This window comes from Macrotis lagotis, chromosome X, assembly GCF_037893015.1.
Source record: "Macrotis lagotis isolate mMagLag1 chromosome X, bilby.v1.9.chrom.fasta, whole genome shotgun sequence".
NCBI lineage: Eukaryota > Metazoa > Chordata > Mammalia > Peramelemorphia > Peramelidae > Macrotis > Macrotis lagotis.
The window spans coordinates 98869672-98895049 of NC_133666.1; positions in this window are offsets into that span (position 1 = coordinate 98869672).

Consider the following 25378-nt stretch of genomic DNA (forward strand, 5'->3'; position numbering starts at 1 on the left):
ACATGATGTGTGTATGTCATGCCATCATTTACTTGATGTCATGGTCTTCTTTGATTATGAAGGGCAAGAACTAAAATCATTTACCTATTTTGATCTTGGTCTACACTATGAGATGTTGATCTATATCTAGTTTCTACCATTCTTTTTTCAAGTTTTCTGAGTAATTTTTGTCAAATTATGAGTTTTTGTTCCAAAAATTTGGATCTTTGGGTTTATCAGATATTTAATTTCAATTATTATTTATTATAATGTAACTGTACTGAATCTGATTCACTGCTCTATTTCATAACCAAGATGGAATATAATACAGTTTGAGATCTTGTATGGCTAGGCTATTTTTTTTTGAGCTTTTGTTCTTTCAGATGAATTTTGTTGTTTTTCTAGCTCTATAAAATTATTTTTGAAAGTTTGATTAGTATGGTCCCGAACAAATAACTTAATTTAAGTATTGTCATTTTTATTATATTTACTCAGTTACCCATGAGCAATTAACATTTTTTTCAGTTGTTTAGATTTGACTTTATTTGTGTGAAAAGTATTTTATAATTTTAATTATATATTTTGTGGGTTTCTCTTGGCAGGTAGACTCCCAAGTATTTTATATTGTTTAAAGTTATTTTTAAGTGGAATTTCTTTTTCTGTCTCTTGCTGCTGTACTTTATTGTTAATATATATAGAAATCATTGAAATAACTGATCCCTTATGTAGGTTTGTTTTGTTTCCTGCACTGCTAAAATTGTTAATAATTTCAAGTAGTTTTTAAGTTAGTTCACTAGGAGTTTCTAATTATGGCATCATATCATTAACAAAGAGTGATCATTTCTTTTCTTCATTGTATATTCTAATTCAGGGAGTACAAAATACTGCCTGGTGATTTTACATGGCCAACCTGTGGGTTTTAATTTTAACAAGGGAAGAATAATAATTTTTATGGAATGTATATTAAATTTTTAAAATTCCAGCACTAATAAATAATATTGTTGATGTTAATTTTCTTTGGGGTTGTTTAGAGTATTAAAGACAAAATTTTCAGTTGCATGGAATTTTTCAATCCATCTGTGGGATGCAGTCCATCTATAATCAGTATGCACCTACCTTTTTATACTGTTGTGTCATCACTTTGTTGCTTTGTATTTGCTTTGTGCTTTCTGCCTTCATCTGACATATTAATGAGGAACTTACCCCCACTTTCCTAAGAAGTTAAAAGTACTATGACTTTTCCTAGTGCTTGCTAAATCTTACTAAAGTAATACTATTATATTAGTGTACTGTATTTTAATTCTGGGTGTGGCCCTTGAATAATTATTTTATTTTAATGTGGCCCTAAGGTAACCTAAGATTGGACAGTCCTGTTCTAATTCCTTTAATTTATTTTTCTTCTTTTATTTCTATAGTTAATATTTCTAATGCAATATTAAGCAATAGAATAATGGGCATCTTTGCTTCACTCTTGATTGTATTGGGAAGGCTTCTAGTTTATCCTCATTACAAATAATGTTTGCTAATGGCTTTAAATATTACTTATCATTTTAAGGTAAACTACATTTATTCTTATACTCTCTAATGTTTTTAATAGGAATGGATGCTGTATCTTGTCAAAGGGCTTTTTGCATCATTGAGATAATCATATGATTTCTGTTGATTCGACCTATATCTTTCAAAAAATTGATTCTTTATATTTACCTCATAATTCATTTCTCTTTCAAATTGCCCAAATTCTGAGAATTGTATTTCTTCATTCATATATTTTAGAAATTTTCATGAAATAAAATTATTCAATATTTCTTTCAGGCATCAAAATGTTTAAATATCACAGAAGCAGAATGTAACATTCTTTACTTGTTTCTAATTTTTTGTACAAAAACACATTTGTGGCCCTTTATAAAAATAAATTTCTCTATTTGAAAGGGGTGATAGCTCAAAAGATCAGTACCTTACATTTTTATGTCTCTTTGTAGGTATCTGTATTTGTATATATGCATATGTGTATACATCCATAGCACACACAGACATACAAATGCACACACAAATATATATACACATACATGCATCTTTCTGTCTGTCTCTGTCTCTGTCTGTGTCTCTCTGTCTTTCTGTCTCTATCTCCGTCTGTCTCTCAGAATTGAACTGCCCTTAGAGTCAAGAAGTTCTGGGGACAAATCCTGTCTCTGTCATAGGTTTTTCTGCTTGATACTATGTAAATAATTTCTTCTTATAGTACTCTAAGCTACCAAGAAGGTAATGACATACATTGGTAGAGAAATTTTCCTGATCTGAGATTTTCCTATATCATTGAAATTACAGATCCTTGTGAATATATATATATATATATATATATATATATATATATACACATATATATATACACATACATACACACATGCATACACACATAAACATATATACATACACAAACCTAAACACAATTCTTTAAGATCATTATTCTTTTTATATATGATATAAAAAGAATGATGTATATAATGTTAAAGGTAAATTGTTTATATATTGTTACTTTATTCCCTGAAATCAATTTTTGGATTTCTTTTATATAGCATAGAGCAATCATTGCAATAAATCAGACAATATACTTTTATCAGACATTACTGAACAGATAAAATCCACCTTTCTTTTTGAATGCAAGTATATCTTCATTTATGTAAAGAAGAAATAAAGTGAAAGACTACTAAGACATGGAACTAATTTTGTTGTCAAGTCAATTCATGTTTCTGGAAATCTTTTGTATCCAGAATTGAAAGAGAAGACAAGTCAGTGATGTTAACCCTGCTGCTACATTTTTACTGGAATTTAAATGAAACCATATACTTAAGATATGATACTGAGAAGAGACTTTCAAATGTTACAGAGTAGGGAAAATATTCAGTTGTTTTGATCTCTGAATAAAATGTGAGTATCACTGATGTATATTCTTCCATAGTATGTCAGTAGGGTCTTTGCACAATATGGCCTCTTTCTTCTCTTATTTTTCATTGCTTCAGATTCTTTCACTTTCAGAGGCATGTGAAAGTAATTGGGCTCTTCTTGGGAATAATCACACTCAATCATTGTGAAATGATTTTCAATTTGGGCAAAGCTTCAGTTGTTAGAAATCTGTGAAGACAGAAAAATGAGGGGATCAGAAACAGTAGAAACTGCTGATAGCAATAACTCAGAAAGCAATTAGATGAAGTTTCATGAGTCACAAGTTGTATTAAATAAATATGACATTTTTTCCTCTTCTTCAACCCCAGCTCCTTTTATAAAAGTCTATACTTTTTGAACCTTGTTGAAAAGCCATGTGGTGTTTTGGAAAGAGTGTTTAGAAATTGTTCTGATATTTGAATTCAGACCCTGCTACTGTGTCATCAATTTTCTATTCTCCAAATGAAAAGGTTGGACAGGATAATTTCTAATGGTCATGCTATGGAGGACAGACACAAAAATCTTTTTAAAAAAATCAACTCTTTTAATTTCATTGCAATGTTAATAGTTTTCTCTGGTTGTGAGTTTTATCTGATTTTTATAAATTGACAGAGACAAAGAGATAATACTTCTTTATTTTTATTTTTTTTAATTTAAGGCAATGGGGTTAAGTGACTTGCCCAAGGTCACACAGCTAGGCAATTATGAAGTGCCTAGATCAAATCTGAAGGCAGGTCCTCCTGACCCCAAGGCCAGTACTCCATCCACTATGCCACCTAGATGCCTCTGAGATAATACTTCTTAACATCCAATAGTTGAGACATTTGAAATGAAAAAAAATAATTTATTGATAACCAGTGTGACAGATTTTTCTTGAAAATTATTACCAATAAAATTTACACATGAGAGTATATATATATTTTAATGATCCTAAATAAAAATGACTTCAACTTTTTAAAGAACACTGGACCATATATACTACATATATGCAATTTTTTCCTAAATTATCTGTTAAAAATTAAGAATTAATTCCCATGGATTCCATTTTTCAGGAAATCTTACTATCTGAGTTGTACCAAAGAATGTACATATTGTTTTCTTTCAGTTAGTCACTGAATTCCAAACAAAACATTAACTTGCTTCAAAATGAAATAGCATATAGGAACATTCCAATCTCCTATTCTTGCCTCTAACTTTTGTTCTATGTAGACCTATAAGAGCACATTGAATCTGTTAACATTTCATTATTTTAAATAGATAAGTTTGGTCATGAAATGGTGTGAGATGCTGATAGTTGCTCCTCTTCCCATGGCCGCTAAAGATAAAGATGAATTTACTTAAAGTTAGTAAATTTTCAGTTGAGCAGAAATAAATTTTTGAGTGTCAGAGTACTGAAAGAGAAAGAGAAAGGAACAAACGTTTATTAAGTATCCATAGATGCATTTCCTTTTGGGTACACATCTACTCTTCAATATATTTTGTAAAGAATTTTGAAAGTGGTAAACATTCAAGGAGCCTACAAAAAACTGAAGGGGGCTCAAGAAATAATTTGGTTCAAATTGGTTCTGTTGCCATTATTTTTGTTGTTCAGTCTTTTCATGACTGTCTTTTCATGACCCCATTTAGTTTTTTGGAGTTTTTTTTTTCTTTGCAAAGAAACTGGAGTGGTTTGCTATTTCCTTTTTCAGTTCATTTAACAGGTGGAGCACCAAAACAAACAAGGTTAAGTGACTTGCCCAGAGTCACAAGTGTCTGAGGTCACATTTGAATTCAGGAAGAGGAGTCTTCCTGAATCCAGGTCTAGCACTCCATTGACTGCGCCACTTTAGTGGCCCATGGTCCAAACCTCTGCTTTCTGTAAAAATGGAAGATTTGAATTATATAAAATGAGTAATTATTTTCCTCTTTGGGAAGCAAGCATGAGATAGTGGATAGAATACTGTATTTCTCATCAAGAATTATCCCAGATTCAAATATCATCTTAGACATCTACTAGTTGTTTCATCCTGAATGGGAGAATCCTATAAAAGACTATAATAAAGGGTCAACTTACTTTCTTCATCTAGTGTTAGTCTGTGACAAATATAGGATGGGGAAATAAAATGGAAGACAATTTGATGAAATCAGATTTAAGTCTTTAATTATTCTATTTCCATTTTAAATAAAGGCTTTTTAATACTTTTTTCATTTTAAGATTTTTCTTCCTTGTGGATTTTTTCTTTTTTTTCTGATTCTTTTTTTCACAACATGACAAATATGGAAACATGTTTACTTGCTATTTTGGGGAGGGGTAAGGAAAGGGGGGAAGGAGAAAGATTTGGAACTCAAAATCTTATTAAAATGGATGCTGAAAAACTATCTTTATATATAATTAGAAAAAATAAAATACTATTAACTTAAGTAAAGGTTTTTGTTAATGACCTAAGTTTTTGTATCCAAAAGCTCTCATTTATAATCAGTACAGTTATTCAATCATCTCTAACTTTCTTATTCATCTTGAACACATTGAAAATTCTAACAAAATATGTATAAGAAATATCAGTTTCCTCATATATCCCTAAGTACTATTCTTATAAAACCTGATTCTCTTCTCTTTTCTTCCCCTCCTCTAACAGATACTGGATCACTGGATTACTCCTGCATTTGTCATTATTCACAAAATCTTGAACATTGTATGATTATCTATCAAATGGAAGGTGAAGATTAAAATTTGGCTTGTGCAGGGACTTATAATACTTAGATGTGCGATGCATTAAGGGACATCCACTCCAGTCTGATATTGGTTCTTCTTAAAAATTTTGTACTTTGTTCAAAGGTAGGTAGTCTAGTGGGTATACTCTGAGAGAATATCATTAATCACCAAAATTAGAGATACCTTCCCCCTCCTCTCTTTCCAATTGGCTCATGCCCTTATCCTGAAGTAACCTCAGGGAAATCTTTTCTCCCATTTGCTGCTTTCCCTTTCACATTCTCAAAACCCTGAAACCATAGGCTTAGACAAAAGCATTGTAAATGACCATTTGATTAAGCAGTATTAGCAAATAATTGTGAAACACAGATAAATATTTAAACAAGACATAGACCATAATTAGGCTTGCAGCCATAATCACCTCTGTGCTCTGGGAAAAAGGAGGAAAGAATAACTGCTGACTGAACTGTGTTTTTTCTAACAACAATTGCTGGTTCAGATCTATCTCTGTTTCAGTCTTTTCTTTTGCTACCCTTCTTTCAGTTCCCTTTTTTGCTAATTTCTTGTATTTTATTCTCACTTCTGCTTCCTCACACGGAGAGTTTGGGAAAGAATAAATTCATTGCTCAGGGCCATTGGAACACCAGAATAAAATCAACTCTCCTTAGAAAACTCCAAATGTCTGGTTTTTATATCTGTGATACTTTTGTGAAATGGAATACAGAATTTCTGTGACAGGTCTATTCTTTTGGGGTCAATGTAGCAACTATAGGTCTTGAGAATTTTCTCATATTCAAAGAACATATAATTTCCTTGAGGATCCTTCTTGCATGGAAATGTGAAGTCCTTGAGGATAAGTAAGAACTATCTTACTTCTATGTTTGTGTATACAGTTTTCAGCACAGTGTTCTGAACTTATTGACTTCATGATAAATATTTTTTCATGCATTTGTTTCTCAAAAATAAGGGCACTTTTTGAGACACACTAAAACAAATTTAAATCTGTTATTCCAGGATATGGATTTGGCTTAATTTTTTAATGAAGAGTTTAACAAAAGCAAAGAGAAATAAGAAGAGAAGAGAGAAGAAGGAAGTGAAGAGATCAGTGGGGCAATTCTGTTATTTTGTTATATTTAATATATGATTTAAAAAACCTATATGTAATAGAAGTTCATACTTCCTTATTTAGTACTTTTTCTCTTCTTATTTCTCTTTGCTTTTGTTAAACTCTTCATTAAAAAATTAAGCCAAATCCATATCCTGGAATAACAGATTTAAATTTGTAAACTTCTCTCTTCTCTGTATTTTAAGTATTTCAAGGATGATCTTTTTTATTTTTTCCTTTTTCATTAGTTCACTTTTATGTGTTGTTTTTGCCAATTAGACTGTAATCTTTTTTTTTGACTGTAACCTTTTTGAGGACAGTATCTATCTCACTTGTATTTTTATCTCTAGTGTTTAATGCCTTCTCCATAATACAAACTTAATAAATATTTTATTGATTCAAGTATTTATTCATGTATAAGTTATTCTTGGTTGTAAAACTTTAATCTTTTGCCTTTGGACTATCAAAATACAATATGATCCCCTCTTTTAGTGCCATTGTAGCACAACCTTGCATGAACCTGACTATGAATCCTGCCGCACTTAAACACTCTTTTTATGCTGCTTGCAGTTTTTTTATTTGGCCTAGAAGTCCTATTAGGATTTTTTTTTACAACTTTTTTTTAGGTTTTTGCAAGGCAAATGGGGTTAAGTGCCTTGCCCAAGACCACACAGCTAGGTAATTATTAAGTGTCTGAGACCAGATTTGAACCCAGGTACTCCTGACTCCAAGGCCGGTGCTTTATCCACTACGCCACCTAGCCGCCCCTAGGATTTTTTTATAGTAGATACTACACAAGTCCTTTTAGTTTTTAGTCTATTGATTTTGTTTAATTATTTCATAACTTGATGAATCATTAAATTCTGTTTGTTTCATTCTATTTTTCAGGGAAATTGGTTTCATGTTTTTACACATTCTTTTCTCAGTTTTCCCCCCATTATAACGTAATATTTTTGAGGTCTGGGACTATTTCACTTTTGTCTTTGTATATAGAGACTTAATATAGTACCTACAATATAGTGCTCAAGAAAGCTTATTAACTGATTGATTAAATTATTTATTCTCCTGAAATTGGTCTGGGTTTAAACCCTCGGTGTATTCTCAAAGTGTCCAAAAGGTTCTGACCATCTTCTTGTGAAATATAGTACTAGCTGGAGGAGTTTATTATTATTTCCCTTAGGTTTTATTGATCACTCTACCCTGGCACCATTTTAGATGCTTTTGGTGAAATTTTTAGGGGAATCTGGTCTCAAGTAGGAGCTTTTATGTCACTAATATTAATCAAAATTGGACTTGGTTTGCTTGGCTTTTTCTTGTCCTAAAGGTTTCACCATATAATTTCTTCTGATGCAGATGTGTTTTCAAATAGTGGTTTTGTTACAAGAAATAACCTCTTGCTGGTAAGATAGTAACAACTCAGCAAATCTTGATTTATTTATTTTTTTTTTAGTTTTTGCAAGGCAATGGGGTTAAGTGGCTTGCCCAAGGCCACACAGCTAGGTAATTATTAAGTGTCTGAGGCCGGATTTGAACTCAGGTACTCCTGACTCCAGGGCCAGTGCTCTATCCACTGTGCTACCTAACTGCCCCAAAATCTTGATTTTTTTTAATGAATGAGTCCACTAACATGGGTAGAAATGTTCATCTCTCAAGACACTCACTTATGCTCAGGAAAATAAACAGAAAATCTAATTATAGGAAAAAACTAATAATTTGAGGTCCATTTAGTCTCTTCTAGTAAGTCAATTAGTAAATATTTATGAAATGCATACTAAGGCTAAGAACTGAGGATAAAAAGAAAGGCAAAAGACAATCCCAACCCTCAAGGAGCTCACAATCTAATGACACATATATTCCCAAAAGCAGCTATGGCTACAGTGGTGAAGGGAGTAAAGTAAATCCTACTCACCAGACTTCCAATGGGAAATTCAAGAAAGAAGTGAGAGTCCCAAAGCAACATCCTCAAAATAAAGAAAAAGAGAGAAAGTTATACCTTTCTACATTTCTTTTTAAAATTTTTTTAATTTTTTTTTTTTAGGTTTTTACAAGGCAATGGGGTTAAGTGGCTTGCCCAAGGCCACACAGCTAGGTAATTATTAAATGTCTGAGGCTGGATTTGAACTCAGGTACTCCTGACTCCAGGGTTGGTGCTCTATCCACTGTGCCACCTAGCCGCCCCTACATTTCTTATATAACCTACTAAATGGACAGTTATTACTGGCTCACTTGTCAGCTAACTTCTCTTCTCTTTCCCTCCCCAAAACCCCTTGGTTTTGTGGGTCCTTTAACACAGATTCAGAGTTTATGGCCTACTTTGAGGGATTAGAATTTTTGCTCATGAGAATAATTATTCATTTCAGAAAATGCTGTAGTCTGGTAAACCAAATAGTTCTTCTGAGAACCCTTACTACATAAGATTGCCTGCCTAAAGGTAGAAAGAATATATTGTACTGCCCATTTTACTCTTCAGCAGCATATATAATGCTCTGGAAAAGACAGGTTTGACCAACTTTTTGCTTCATTTTACATGCTCTTCATGTTTTGTCCCCTTATAGACTAAGATTATTTCATTTATATGTTTATATTATCAGTGCATAGGATAGTTATTACTACATATAAGGAACTTGAAGAAAGTTTGTTGCTTTATTAAGAGAATGTTCCCCAAATACAACATTCCCTTAACTAATACTGCAGGGCATAGAAATTCAAATAATAACTAAAGTATCTTTTAAAGTAAAAGTTGTTTATTTGTTAAACCATCCTGAAAATCCTTGGTTCAACTTGAGGCTAATTCTATTGGCTTATGTCAGAGGGTGTATTTTTTATAAACTTAGAAGTGTTCTTTTGAACATCTGAACATAGATGTTTCTACTTTCAGTTAATTAGCAAATAAGCACAGGAGATGGTTATATGTATCTTCAATGGAACCACTCTAGGTTAGATTATATACTCTAGACATGTTGTAAAATAATTACTCATTACATTTTTCTAAATTCATAATTAGGCATACTCTCTATCCTCTCCCTACCCTTATTAACATGCACCAAGTGTGTGGCAGTATTTACAGAATAATTACAAGGTAAGTGTGATATGATTAAGGACAATATAAACAATATTAGCCTGATAATAAATATAAAAGCAAATTAGATCAATAGTGGAAAATCCTGAGCTAAATTTTGTAAGACAAAAATGTAATTATACATTTTGTCAATACTTAGATATTTCATTATTAGACTGTTTAAATATAGTTTTATTTTAAAAATATTGTTGACATTCATATAGCACTTTAAGGATTGCAAAAAATGTTTATGTACATTATCTCATTATGAAGTAAGTTATATGATATTTTTATCACCATTTTGCAGATGAGAAAATTGAGGTGCAGGGAAAGAGCTGTCTAGGGAATGAATCAAGCTTTGTGGAGAACCAAACTGAACTGTTGGTCAGTGATCCGGTAGGTATTTATTAAGCACCTGCTTTGTTTCTGGCATTATGCTAAGCAAATAAAGGGAAAAGACAGTCACTGTCCTCCTTATCAGGGATAGAAGGATCCAGTGACGATTTTTTCAGGTTGGAGGATGTTGAGTCCCTTTTCCGGACTCTTATGTTGAATCCCTTTCTGGACTCCCTCAATCTTCCCCAGGTAAGAGTTGAAGGAGCAGGAGACAAGGAAGACAAAGAAGACAAGAATGACAAGTTCTCCAAGATCCCCAAGTACTCCAAGGTCTCCATTTATTGAACCAAATACCAGCACTTAAATACCTCTCCAGTCTCTAATCCACTCCTTCTCCCATGGCACTTAGTAAGATAAGGCTCTGGTGCTCAAGGACACCAGGTGAAGATAATTTACAGTGCTCCCATAAACAACAGTCCCTAATAGGAGGAGAAATGAGGATGTTTAGAGACAATAGACAAGGAGTGAATGAAGATAACAGTGAGAGTGGGAATGATATAGGGGGAAATCTCTAGGAGATATGATGTAATGGTATCATTGTGCAGGTAGAGTGGTTTGCCTTGGGAAGGAGTAGGGCCATCAATGGTGAAGGGGAAGGATAATGGTAGAAGGTTTCAGAGTGAAATGAGATGAGGAAGACAGAAAAAGAAGGAGTCTTGGTAAATGGTTTTAATATTTTTTTTCTCTAAAATATGAGACAAAGTACTCAACTGAGAAGGTGCAGGCAGAGGAAACCCCAAGGAAGGTTATAAAGGTTTAAAAGAACTTCTGGGGAGAGTCAGATAGGGAAGCAGTGAGGGCCCAGTTGAAGCTATATAACATAAATTCACAGGGAAGTTAATCAGAAGAATTGCATGATTTTCTCTGCCTTTGTTCAGTTACATGTGTATAGGAGGAAAGGCAACAGATATGTGAGAGAGAGAAAGAGAGACAGATAGACAGAGAGACACAGAGAAACCAAAAATCAGAGACAGAGAGACAGAGAGGACAGAAAAGTCAATAGATTGTGATCAGATAAGGAAATTTCAGAATTCTTGAATGAGAAGGTGGTACATTTTTGTGTGATGGCAGGATCAAAGGTATTATCATCTTTATGTGAGACTGAGGCAAGGTGCAGGTCATGGGAAATGAGTAGGTTGAAAAACTTGGTGGGATAGGGTACTTGAGGGAGTCCCTTGGTTACAGGGCAGAAGTTGGTCAGAAAAGACTAAATAAGAACCAGGCACTGAACTTATTAAAGAAGAAAGGGGAGTGAGTATATTGGTGATTTATAGCAACATTTACCAGGAATGTACCAACCAAATGTACCAACATTTATCAGGAAGATGTGGCTAAGAAGGACCTCGAAAGAGAAGAATTTGCCAAGTGGAGGTGTTAAGGGAAGAAACTGGTCCATGGAGAACAAGGGGTATTCTAATTCCCTTAGCTTTACATGTGAGCCAATGGAAATGAGAAAAAGTAGTCGATTCTGGAAAAACTGACCAGGAGGTTGCATTATCAGGAGGATACAAAGTGTTGATTATTGTCACAAAATGTTCAGGGTGGAAAAAGAAAAGATTTACAATAAAGCAAGTTTGTTGCCTTGGGAAGAAGCATTCCAGAGGGCATAGTGGAAGGGATAGATATTTGACTGAGCTAGTGGCATGGGTGAATTTAGGAAAATAGAAATAGGAATGCAGTAGTAGGGAATGGGAGATGGTGTTTGGATGACAACCTATTAGGGTTCAGAGTGACTCTGACTTTGACAGGTTGAACAACCTATAAGGAAGGAGTAGGGCCATCAATGGTGAAGGGGAAGGATAATGGTAGAAGGTTTCAGAGTGAAATGAGATGAGGAAGACAGGAAAAGGAAGAAGTCTTGGCAAATGGTTTTAATATTTTTTTCTGTAAAATATGAGACAAAGTACTCAGCTGAGAAGGTGCAGGCAGAGGAAACCCCAAGGAAGGTTATAAAGGTTTAAAAGAACTTCTGGAGTCAAGGCCTGGAGCCAAGAAGCCTTTAGTTCAAATCCAGTTTCAGATACTTACTAGCTGAGTGACCCTGGACTTAACCTCTCTTCACTTCAATTTTCTCGCCTGTAAAATGGGGACTATAATAGAAAATTTCTCCTAGAATTATAAAGATAAAAATGACTTGGCAAGTACTTGGAACATAGTAGGGACCATATAAATTATTATTATTATTATTATTTAAGAATTATGATCATCTGTAAATATGTTATTCATTAAATGAGAGGTATCTCTCTATTTTGCATTAGAGACTCCAGATCAGGCAGGATATATATAGCATAAGATGGAAATCCATCACACCCAACCTCATTTCTTTTCTTTTTTGTATCTCTGAAGGTTTTGCTTTCCACTGCTTCTAAAGATGCTATAGCCTTTTGCAGCCACCATAATAGAAAAGAGTTCTTGCTATCAATGTCTTGGCAATGTAAAATGGTTCAGAATAACAAATAGATATTTCCAAGATTTTCTACCTGACTGTTCTGGACTTCTTGATCTCCAAAATCATTATCCCGCATTATGACATCTCCTCTGAAACTCATGCCTCCTCAGTATGCCCTGACCCTGAGGGTCCTCCCAAACCCTCCATTTAAGAAAGGGACTCAAAGTGGCCAAATCATAATTTTCCAACTAGCTTTATCATATTCTCCCAACTCCCCATTTTCAATTTATTTTGTGTGTGTTGTCTTTCACACTTGAACTGCAAGCTCCATGAGAACTTTTGTTATTTGAAAGTTTCCTTTGGTGCTAGAGAGATCAATCAAAATAATAATGTTTCTGGAGGAGTAGATATAGTAGAACTATCCAAAAATGGAATGGATTGCTTCAACATTTTTTGTTCTACTTTAGGAGACCACTTTTGCAGAGTGGATTTTTTTTTGTTTTTGCAAGGCAATGGCCTTCCATTTTATTTTTGCAGTGAATAGAATACTGGTCCTGGAGTCAGGAGGATTTGAGTTCAAATTCAACCTCAAATACTTAATAATTACTTAGCTCTGTGACCTTGTGTAAGTCACTTAACCCCATTGCTTTGCAAAAACCAAAAGAATTACATTTTTACATATTCATTTTTAATTCATTTAATCAGTCAATTCTGTCTTTCCTTTTCCAATTTAAACAAACAAATTTCTTGCTTTTGTAAAAAATTGGGATTATAAAATTGCATTTTGAAACCAAAGTTTCTACATTATAGGAAAAATTGCCATTATGTTTACTTTAATACATTGTCACTAAGGACTATTTCTGATTCTTTGATCATTTCTAGTTCTAAAGGCTATTATTCTATAAGTGTATTTCCACATGCCATTGGTGACTAGAACTCTACTTCTAGATACCCAATAGGGCCTGTTCAAATTACAGCTCTAGACTTCTGGCCATTTTGGACTATCATTTTGCCCCTATGATGAATCTCTGAGAAAGAAGCTAAGGGCAGGAAATAAAGAATCAGTACTTAGGACAACATAAGTATATAGACGGAATGACATGTATTGAATGGATCCATAATGTCTTTACTGCAGTGGAAACTAGCTTCCTAATTTCTAATCATAATACCTGAAAATCCTTCTCTAATAGCTATGTTGCCTTGTTTTGTTCTTTTTGGGTTATTTTAATAAGAATTAGTAATTACCCCCATCCCCCAGGGATTGTTCTTTGTCACCAGGCCTCAATCTTATTCACATTTTAGTTCTTAATAATTTGCTTGAAGGTATAATGTCTTGATTTCAAATGGGCTGCTGTCTTAGTTCTCCAACATGCCCGTTTTTTCCCCCCTTTTTTTTACAGAAAAAGCCTAAATAATTTTCCTCTTCTCTTACTTCTACACTTCTCCATTGTCCTTGAATCCTTATTTCTTCACTTTTGCCCTCCTTTTTAAAAGATCTTTCCTTTTCCTTTGATATTTCCTCTTTTTTCTTGTTCTCATTTCTCTCATTATTCCTTTTCTATTATTCATCTTTTTCCTTTCCTCTACCTTCCTCTTTAATGTTCTCATCCTCCCCTCCCCTCCCCTCCCCTTCCCTCCCCTCCCCTTCCCTTCCCTTCCCTCCCCTTCCCTCCCCTCCCCTCCCCTCCCCTCCCCTTCCCTCCCCTCCCCTTCCCTCCCCTCCCCTCCCCTCCCCTACCCCTCCCCTTTCCTCCCCTCCCCTCCCCTCCCCTCCCCTCCCCTTCCCTTCCCTTCCCTTCCCTTCCCTTCCCTTCCCTTCCCTTCCCTTCCCTTCCCTTCCCTTCCCTTCCCTTCCCTTCCCTTCCCTTCCCTTCCCTTCCCTTCCCTTCCCTTCCCTTCCCTTCCCTTCCCTCCCTTCCCCTTCCCTTCCCTCCCCTCCCCTTCCCTCCCCTCCCCTCCCCTCCCCTCCCCTCCCCTTCCCTTCCCTTCCCTTCCCTTCCCTTGCTCCAGGAATAAAAAGGTGAGAATAAAATAAATTCTGCCATTGAGGAACTGGCATTCTCTTGGGGAGAGAAACAACAGTATACAGATAAATGAGTATAAAGCTTATATATACTAGAAACAAAGTAATTTTTAGAGCAGGACATTTAGAAGTGTGAGAGAGATTCCAGGAGGTGATTTTTGAGTTGAGCATTGAAGGAAATGGAGTATTCTAAGAGACAGATAAGGAAAGGAGAGCAATCCAGGGTTGGAGGATAGTTTGTTCACTGGAAAGGAAATGGAAAGAGAATATTCTTATGGAAAACTCTGAGTATGCCAGAAAGAATGGCTTGTACAGTTTAAGAGGAGTACTATATTAAACCTGGAAAGGTAGGCTGGAACTTAATTATGAAGGTTGGTTTTTAAATATAAAACAAGACATAATTTTATTCAAAAAGCAATAGGGAGCCATTGTAGATTACATTATACTACTGGAACTAATTGATATATTTACAGTACTATTTAACCCTTCCATTTTTTAAAGATTTTACAAAATGATAATACCATTTTATATATAGGGCAATTTCTTTTGGAAGACAGCTGCTGTTCTTTTGAAGAACAGTTATTTTCCATTATGGTCTTTTAATGGTATTGCTGAAATTTCACTTAGAGCCTTTCAGAAACTTTTGGTGAGGGATTTACCTTCCTGTTCCCCCCACCCCATTTTTGATCTGAGGAAAATATGCACTTTCCAGGGACAGTTTAATTATTCCATCAATGCCATTTTACCAAGATGTCCTCTTGGCCTTTTTAGCAATTCTCCAAGTAATGACTTTGCTTTCACAATCCAAAAGGTCATATTAATTCATAGTCCTTTTAACTTTATTAAGAGCTGCTTCCCTACAGAGAGATGTCTTATGGGCATCCTTTAGCATTCAGATTTTTCTTTATCCATGTTCACTTCAGGTATTGGTATCTTTTTGCCCTCAATTACCCTATATGGCCCCCTCATCCCTGATGCCAATCCCTTTCTCATATATCCTTATTAATTTTTTAAGAGTTTTCTCCTAAACCCAGGAAGAAAAACACTGGGAGTCTTTTAATGAACACTTCTTAAATTCAAATGATCCAGAGTCAGCTGAACTTCAACAGGAAGCAGGAAATGATTTCCTTTGCAAATAATTATTATGGAGGACAACATACTTAATCATGTGTACCCAGAAGATGATTAAATTATATGTTAAATCTACAAGTTTCATCACTGTTTATGCATGAATGAAACTTAATCAGTCAATGGCTATCCAAAACAGTTAACTGTATCAAATCTCTTCCCTGCAGATTTACTGTCACTCTAGTTTTAGCTAACAACTCAGAAATGTCTGTGGATTATGAAACCAGTTCATACTATTATAGGATTATTATTATAGGATGTAGTAGAACTATAGATTTCCACTGCTACTGACTTCAAAGTCATGACAATATTATAAAAAAATCATTGCTTTTAATCTTCCTTTTGAACTATGACCTCTATAACATTATCTCCTAGCAAAAAGTTTTTAGTAATCACTCTATGATGTAAAATTTTGCTGAAGAAAAAAAATCACTTATTTTTTGTGGTTCCTTTGCCCATCTGGTAAGAACATAAAACTCTGAGGAGCAAGTAGGGATAAGACATTTGTGATTTTGAATATTAGGGGTAGAGGAAACCTAAGAAATCAAATAATTTAGTTATGTCATTTTGGAAATGAAGAAGTTGAGGTCTAGAGAGGAAAAGAAACATGGGCAAGGTCATGTTAGTTTTAGCAAGTTAGCGTTGGAGTTGGAGTTTGATTTGTTTTCTGACTCATACTATATCATAGCAATAAATGAAAAAGATGTAGTTTTTCATAGTACCTACTGAAACTACTGAAATTTTTCATTGTATAGGTCCCAGTTTTTTTGCATATGCCATTTCAGAATTAGAAGACACCATGAATGTCTTTCTCAGGCCACTATTAAGAGGATACTACATTGATCACTTAATTGACTGACAAATTGTCACTTAATTGACTGACAAATTTGATATTCCATTTCAATCCTACTTCTAAGACTTTTCTGACCCTGGCTTCATTCTGGGAATTATCCAGTTCCCTAATATTATCAGCCCACTTTTGGGTATTCACCCAACCTGAACTCTATGACTACAGCTGCTTTTGGTTCTGATTCTCAGCTGCTTGATGCTAACTCTTACCTAATAGGTTGTGGTAGTCTTTGTTGCCCTCCCAATTTTGTTTTCATAATTCTCTCAAATTATAGTTCTTTGCTGCCTAAAATTATCTCTTGTCCTGATCTTAATTGATATGACTCCTTGTCCTATTCCTAAAATACTTCCATCAGTGAACAAACAAGCTTGAAAAAAATAATTAATTAACTAATGCTCTGTAGGATGCCAATTAATAACCATTTTGGCCCATCTCAGAGATATTTGAATTATATTGTACACTATGAGCCAGAAAAATCTTTAAAGGAATACATCTAATAGTGATGAATTGCTATATGATGACTGAAGAGTCATCCATGAATAAAAGTTTGAAGGAAATAAAGCCTATCTTTACTGCCCCTTAAAAATTATGTATATGTATTATACAAAAAATATATGTACATATACATATATATGTAATTACCAAACATTTTATCTCTTATATCATGCTTCCATTGTAAAAAAAAATCAAAAAAATATGCACAATCAAAAAAAAATTCCAGCATCAGCCATGTTAAAAAATGTATGTATCATTGAGGACACTTTAGTACCCTTTTCCCTTCTTATTCAGCACAATGATTATTTAAATATTAATAGTGTAGGTATTGATCAATATCCTGGTCCATTGTAGCATATGGAATGGAGAATATAAAAATCACTCCATTGCCTATACATATACCAACACATATGCTTCAGCTAGAGCATATATAAGAGGAAGTGAGAGAGTTGGAAATTCCTATGAAGCTAGGTGGTACAGAGCTGGTATTAGAGTTAGAAAAGTCTAAGTTCAAATCCATTCACTTTAAAATTCAAACACTTTCTAACTCTCTGATCTTGGGCAAGTCACTTAACCTCTGTGCCTCAGTTTTCTTATTTGTAAAATAGGGAAATAGATTGAGGATAGATAATTTTAAAATTATTGCCTGCCCAAAAGCCATGATCAAAGAAAGAGCCTGAACATTACATTTCAAGAAATTATAAAGAAAAACTGCCCTGATTTTTCTAGAACCAGAGAGGAAAAAAGAAATTGAGAGAATCCACTGACAGCTTCCTAGGAAAGATTCAAAAATGAAAACTCCCAGAAATACTCAAGTCAAATTTCAGAGCTCTCAGGTCAAAGAGAAAATACTTCAAACAGTTAGAGAGAAATGTTTTTACATTGTAGAGCCACAGTCAGGATTACACAAGATTTAGTGGCTTCCACATCAAAGGAGCAAAGGGTTAGAATACTATATTCCAGGAGGCAAAGAAGATAGAATTATAATCAAGTATCCCCTACCTGGAAAAACTGAATATAATCCTATGGGGGGAAAATGGATATTTAATGAAATAGGGAGCTTTCAAGCATTCCTGATTGAAAGGATCTGAGATGAATAGAAAATTGGCCTTTTAAGTACAAGGTTCAAGAAAAGTATATAAAAAACATGAAAGGGACTCAATAAGGTTAAAATGTTCACATTCCTATATGGGAAAATGATACATGTAACTCTTAAGAACTTCATTTTTATTAGGGCAAGTAGAAGGACTTTACATAATAGACTAAGGGCACAGGAGTAATTAAATTATTTTAGGATAATCTAAAAAAATGAATGGGTGATAAAGAGGAATTCCAAAATAGAAGGAGCAAGGAAGAGGAAGAACAGAGAAAATTATCTCTTATAAAAGAAGCATAACAGGAAGAGATTTTACTATGGAGATGAAAATGGGTGTGGGGGATAAGAACTGTATCAACCTCACTTTCACCTGAATTGATTCAAAGGGGAAAGGGTATGCATGTGTGCATATATGTATATATATGTGTATATATATATATATGTATATATATATATATATATATACATATATATATATATACACTCAACTAGATGGAGGAATTTATCTTCCTTAAAAGTAGGAGGGGAAGAAAAATAAAGAAAAGGGTTTAATAAAAGAAAATTAAGATTAAGGAAGAGAGTGTTAGGCAAAACAGACTGAGGAAGGCCAGGTAAAAAGAGAGAGAAGGATAAACAGAAAAAAAAATAAAATGGTAAAAAATGCACAATTAGTAATCATAACTGTGAATATGAATAGGATAAATTCATTCATAAAGTAGACTCAAAGAGTGGATTAGAAACTAAAATACATCATTACAAGAAACACACTTGAAACAGGGAAGCACACAATTAAAGTAAGGAAATTGAAGGAAGCAAATAAAAAAGGCAAGGGTAGAAATCACAATCTCAGAGAAAGCAAAAAAATAAGATAGAACTAAGGTAAAAGAGCTAAGTAGCAAGATTGCATTTTGCTAAAAAGCACCATAGATGATGGAATAATATCAATACTAAATATATATGTTCCAAATGGAATAATATTTAAATTCTTAAAGGATAAGTTAAATGAGCTGTAGGAGGAAATAGTAAAATTAAAAATAATGCTAGATAAATTAAAAATTAAAAATAAGTGCTAGATAAATCTAACTATAAAATAAACAAGAAAGAAGTTGGGGAAAGAATAGATTTTAAAAAATATACTAGACCTGGAGAAAACTGAATTGGAGAGGTTGTACCCTATCCTTTTATTAACTGTACATGGTACTGTCACAAAAAATGAACATGTTTTAGAGCATTACAACCTCACAAACAAATGCAAAAAACAAGAAATATTAAATATATTATTTTAGATAATAATTCAATAAAAAGTATGTTTAATACATACTCTAATTGTTAAGAATGAGTGGATCAAAGAATAAATCAAGGAAACTAGTCAATAACTTAAAGATAATAACAACAATAAGGCAGCATACCAATATTTGTGTAATGTAGATCATTACTGTCAAGGGAATCAATGAAAAAAAAACAGTAATAGGGGAAATTTATATCTCAAAACACTCACATCAATTAAAAAATAAGAAAACAGGTCAATAAATTGAGCATGCAACTAAAATAAAAACTAGGAAAACATCAAGCTAAAAATCCCCAATTAAATACTAAAATGGAAATCTTGAAAATAGAGAAAAAGATCAATAAATTTTGATGCATAAAATTTTAAATAAAATACTAACAAGGAGATATTAATAATATATCACAAAGCTGTTATGCTATGACCAGGTGGAATTTATACTATATAGTTAATTCAATATTATGCAAATTATCAAATAAAATTGATCATAACAATAATAAAAATATCAAAAAATTCTATGATTATATAAAAATGCAGAAAAAGGGGGGCAGCTTGATGGCACAATGAATAGAGCACTGGCCCTGGAGTCAGGAGGACTTGAGTTCAAATCTGACCTCAGACACTTAATTATTGCCTAGCTGTATGATCTTGGCCAAGTCATTCAACCCCATTGCCTTAAATAAATAAAAGTTAAAAAAATATAGAAAAAGTCTTTGGAAAACTATAATACCCAATTCTACTACAATCACATAAAACAAAAGAATAAATTGAACCTTCCTTAAAATGATAAGTAGTATTTATGTAAACCAAGAGCAATCATTATCTGTAAGATAGATAAGCTAAAAGACTTCCCAGTAAGATCAGGGATGAAGCAATGATGTCTATTAATACCATTACTATTCAACATTGTATTAGGAATGTCAGCTATCACAATAAGAAAAGAAAAATAAACTAAAGGAATAAAAACAAAGAGGAAACAAAACTATTGCTTTTTGAATAATCATGATATACTCAGAAAACTCTGGAGAACCAACTGACAAATTAGTTAAAAAAAATTTAGCCAAGTTTCAGGATGTAAAATAAACCTACATAAATCATCAGCATTTCTATAGATTACTAGCAAAATTCAGGAAGAAGAGCTTCAAGGAGAAATTCTATTCAAAATAGATATGGATATTATTACAAACTACTTTCCAAGGGAAGCAGTTTATGACTAAGGAAGAGATGGTGAATATCTCTAAAAACAAACTAGATGATTTTGATTACATTAAATTAAAAAGCATTTGCACAGACAAAACCACTGTAACCAAGATCAAAAGAAATGCAGTAAACTGGGAAACAATCTTAACAATTAATGTTTCTGACAAAGGACTCATTTCTAAAATATACAGAGAACTGAGTCAAATTTTTTTTGAAAAACAAGCCATTCCCCAATTGGCAAATGGTCAAAGGATATGCAAAGGCAATTCACAGATGAGAAAATTAAAGCAATCCATAGTCATATGAAAAAATTGCTTTAAATCATTACTTATTAGACAAATGCAAATTAGAGCTTCTCTGAGGTACCACCTCACACCTCTCAGACAGGCCAATATGACCAGAAAGGATAATGATCATTGTTGGAAGGCTTTCCGGAAATCTGGGACACTATTACATTGTTGGTGGAGTTGTGAACTCATCCACCCTTTCTAATCCACTCTTTGATTCTACTTTATGAATGAATTTATCCTATTCATATTCACAATTATGATTAAAAGTTGTGCCCAAAGGGCAACAAAAATGTGCATGTCCTTTGATCCAGCAATACCACCACTGGGTCTATACCCTGAAGAGATGATGAAAAAGGGTAAAAACATCACTTGTATAAAAATATTCATAGCAGCCCTGTTTGTGGTGGCAAAGAGTTGCAAATCAAGTAAATGTCCTTCAATTGGGGAATGGCTTAGCAAACTGTGGTATATGCATGTCATGGAAAACTATTTTTCTATTAGAAACCAGGAGGGATGGGAATTCAAGGAAGCCTGGAGGGATGTGCAAGAACTGATGCTGAGTGAGATGAGCAGAACCAGAAAAATACTGTACACCCTAACAGCAACATGGGAGCGGTGATCAACCTTGATGGACTTGCTCATTCCATCAGTGCAACAATCAGGGACAATTTGAGGCTGTCTGCAATGGAGAATACCATCTGTATCCAGAGAAACAACTGTGGAGTTTGAACAAAGACCAAGGACTATAACCTTTAAATTTGAAAAAAAACCAACCTGATATTTTATTGTCTTATCTTGCTATCTCTTTTACTTTATGTTTCTTCCTTAAGGATATGATTTCTCTCTCATCACATTCAAATTGGATCATTGTATACCATGGAAACAATGTAAGGACTGGTCAATTGTCTTCTGTTGGGGGTGAGGGGAGGGAAGTAAGATTAGGGGAAAAATTGTAAAACTCAAAATAAATAAAATCTTTAACAAAAATCCCAAAATACTTTCCAAACCAATAAATATCCAAAATATTGGAGAAATATTATTTGGATAGACATAGTCAACATATTAAATATAATAAAATGATAATCTAAATAAATTAGTTCATATATCCAGTGTCATATGAACTATCAAAGAATTATTTTATAGAACTAGAAAAATCTTAACAAAATTAATCTGGAAGAACAAAAAGTCATGATTATCAAGGGAACCAATGAAAAAAATTGAAGGAAAACAGTCTGTGGTTCAGCAGAACATAATACAAAGTAGTAAAGGATCAAAGCAATGGAGTGTTTAATAAATTCAAAGTCCCAAACTATTTAAGGCAAGAATTCAAAATGAACAAAAATTGCTGGAATATTGAAGAGAAGTTGGCAGAAACTAGGCATAAATCAAAATCTTACATCATATACCAAAATAATGCTAAAATGGGTAAATGATTTACCCTATAAAATTATTTCTTAAGTAAGTTAGGGGAGCATGGGAAGAATTCCTGTCAGATCAATGAATAAAAGAAAGGTTTATTATCAAACAAAAGATAGAGAGGATCACAGGAAGTAAAGGAGATCATTTCAATTGTATTAAATTAAATTTTTTACAAACAAAACCAAAACTGCCAAAATTAGAAAAAAAAGCAGTAAAATGGGAAGCATTCAGTTTTTCTGATAAAGGATTTATTCTCAAATAGCTAAAGAATTGATCCAAATTTATAAAAATAAGAGCCTTTTCTCATTGATAAATGGTCATATGATATAATTAGGCAATTTTAGAAGAAATCAAAGCTATCAGCTATATTCTCTAAACTACTATTTATGAGAGAAATACCAATTAAAACAACTCTGAGATGCTACTTGCTCCTATTAGATTGTTTAATATGACAGAAAAGGATAATGATAAATGCCGCAGGGGCTGTGAAAAATAGAGAAAATAAAGAAATGTTTGTAGAGTTGTGACCTCATCCAATTATTCTGGGGACTAATTTAGAACTATGTTCAAAGGGCTATGAAACTGCATTATCTTTGATCTAACAGTGTTACAATAAGGTCTGCATCACAAAGAGATCAATAAAAAGGGAAATGAACTTCTATATTAAAAATATTTATAAAAACTCTTTCTGTGGTGACAAAGAATTGGAAATTGAAAGAATGCTCAACATTGGGGAAATGATAAAATACTACTGTTCTATAAGAAATGATAAACAGAATGGTCTCAGAATAATCTGGGAAGATTGAATGAACTGAAGTAAAGTGAAGTGAGAAGAACCAAAACATTGCACTTAGTAACAGTATTGTAATGATGATCAACTGTGAAAGATTTAGATGCTCTGCTCAAGATAATGATCCAAGATAATTCCAGAGGACTCATGATGAAAAATGTTATTACCTCCAGAGGGAAAACTGATGAACTCTGAATATAGATTGATGCATACTTTTTCTTTTTTTTATGTATCAGGCTTTTTATTTTTGTCAGCATAACTAATATGGAAATTTCTTTTGCAGGACTTCACATGCATAACTAATTGTTTGCCTTCACAGTAGGTGGTGAAGGGTGGGAGAGAATTTGGAATTCAAAATTTAAAAATATTAAAAATAGTAGAAAACATTTTACCATCACTAGCTCTACTTTGAAACAAATTGTTGCTAATCTGGTATGAAAGCAATACAGTGTTTACATTTTTAAAACGCTTTGAAACTATATTTTCATTTACTTTTTACATGAGTATAATGCATGCCATTATGGGTTGTAGGCTCAAAAGTTTCTAGTGATGGTTCTGAAAATTTGGATATTTTCCCTCAAATTCTGCAGATTAATTCTCAATCTCTACAGTTTTTCAAAGACCATTGACTATGTTTTTTAGTCACATGTGTCAATTTGTTTTATGCCCTAACATATAGTTTGGCTGAATCTGCTGATTTGAATCCATCCAGGACAGTTAGTGCACTTCTATGATCTTCCTATATATCTTTGATATTAACTATTAGTTATTTGGCCCATTCTTTCTAGCCTAAGGAGAATTATTTGTGGCAAGGAAACAAAAACAACTTTATAGAAGAATCCTTCCCTCTTTTTTTTAAATTATCTGCTATGATTATCACATTGACTCTGATCAGTGATCTTACCCCTACCAGTTTCTTCCCCATACTCACTCCTAAGAAGCTTAAAAATAGTAGCTTTTTTCTTAGCTTCTCTTACCAATACCAGCTTCTTCTGAGTTTTAGTAATCCTTAAATTTTTTTTGTTGTTTTTTTAGGAGATAAAGCCATGTTTTAATGTAGATATTCTCTTTTTTTCCTTCTTCTGTAAATATCTCTTAAACATCAATTACTGATAATTCAGTTAATTTTAAAGAGATATAATGTGAATATACTTATCCATCAGTGCATTTGGATTATAAGATTGTAGAATTAGAATTGCAAAGGACCTTAGGAACTATTGAGTCTAATCTTCCATTTTATGGGTGGGAAAACTGAGGCACAGAGCAGTCAAATTAGGTGGTAAGTTAAAGCTGTACTCCCAAACTTATTCTCCAACTGCAATACTGTTTGTGTCTTGGCCCTGCTTCATCTCTTATCTAATAGTACCTGAATTTATGAGTATAACATCATGATTGCTTGTAACTATTTTATGTACTGCTTCCTCAATTATGATTCTCTGATAGCCTGAACATATAATCTTTTATGATTTCAGAGAAGTCCACATATGCCATTTCAAAATAACTTGTAGAGGAGGTAAGAGGCTTTAATGTATTTATTAACCTATCATATTAAATAGCATTGCTATTATGTGTTCTAAAAACCAAACAACAAATTACATCTTAGTATATTTGCTCTAGTCTAAGTAAGATAAATTCATGCTTTTCATATGTGAAAGAAAATGAAGCTATGCACAGTATATAACGAATTTAAACTAAGTTGTTGGATTTAGTAATTAGTAATGAAATTAAGGAGCCACTGTGCCTATTAGTACTGAAATGAGTTCTAGTTAATTGTGTTAATTGCCATTGAAAGTTTTTCAACAGTGTAGATTAAAAACACATACACTAGGGGCGGCTAGGTGGCATAGTGGATAAAGCACAGGCCCTGGAGTCAGGAGTACCTGGGTTCAAATCTGGTCTCAGACACTTAATAATTACCTAGCTGTGTGGCCTTGGGCAAGCCACTTGACCCTGTTTGCCTCCCCAAAACCTAAAAAAAAATCAGAAAAAAAACACATACACTAAATCCAAAAGAAATGGGCTGTTCTTTGTGAAAATTTAAAACTCAACTATGGAGAGGAGCATAATACTTTGATCAGTACCTGAGCAAATCAATCACCTGGTGGTATCCCACTTTTTTGCTCAAATATTAGAGGACTAGAAATTCTTCTCTTCTGATTCTATAGCATGTATTGTGCAAAGAACTTATAATTCATTTTAGAACTGGAAAGAATCTTAGAGATTGTTAAATTCAATACTGTCATATT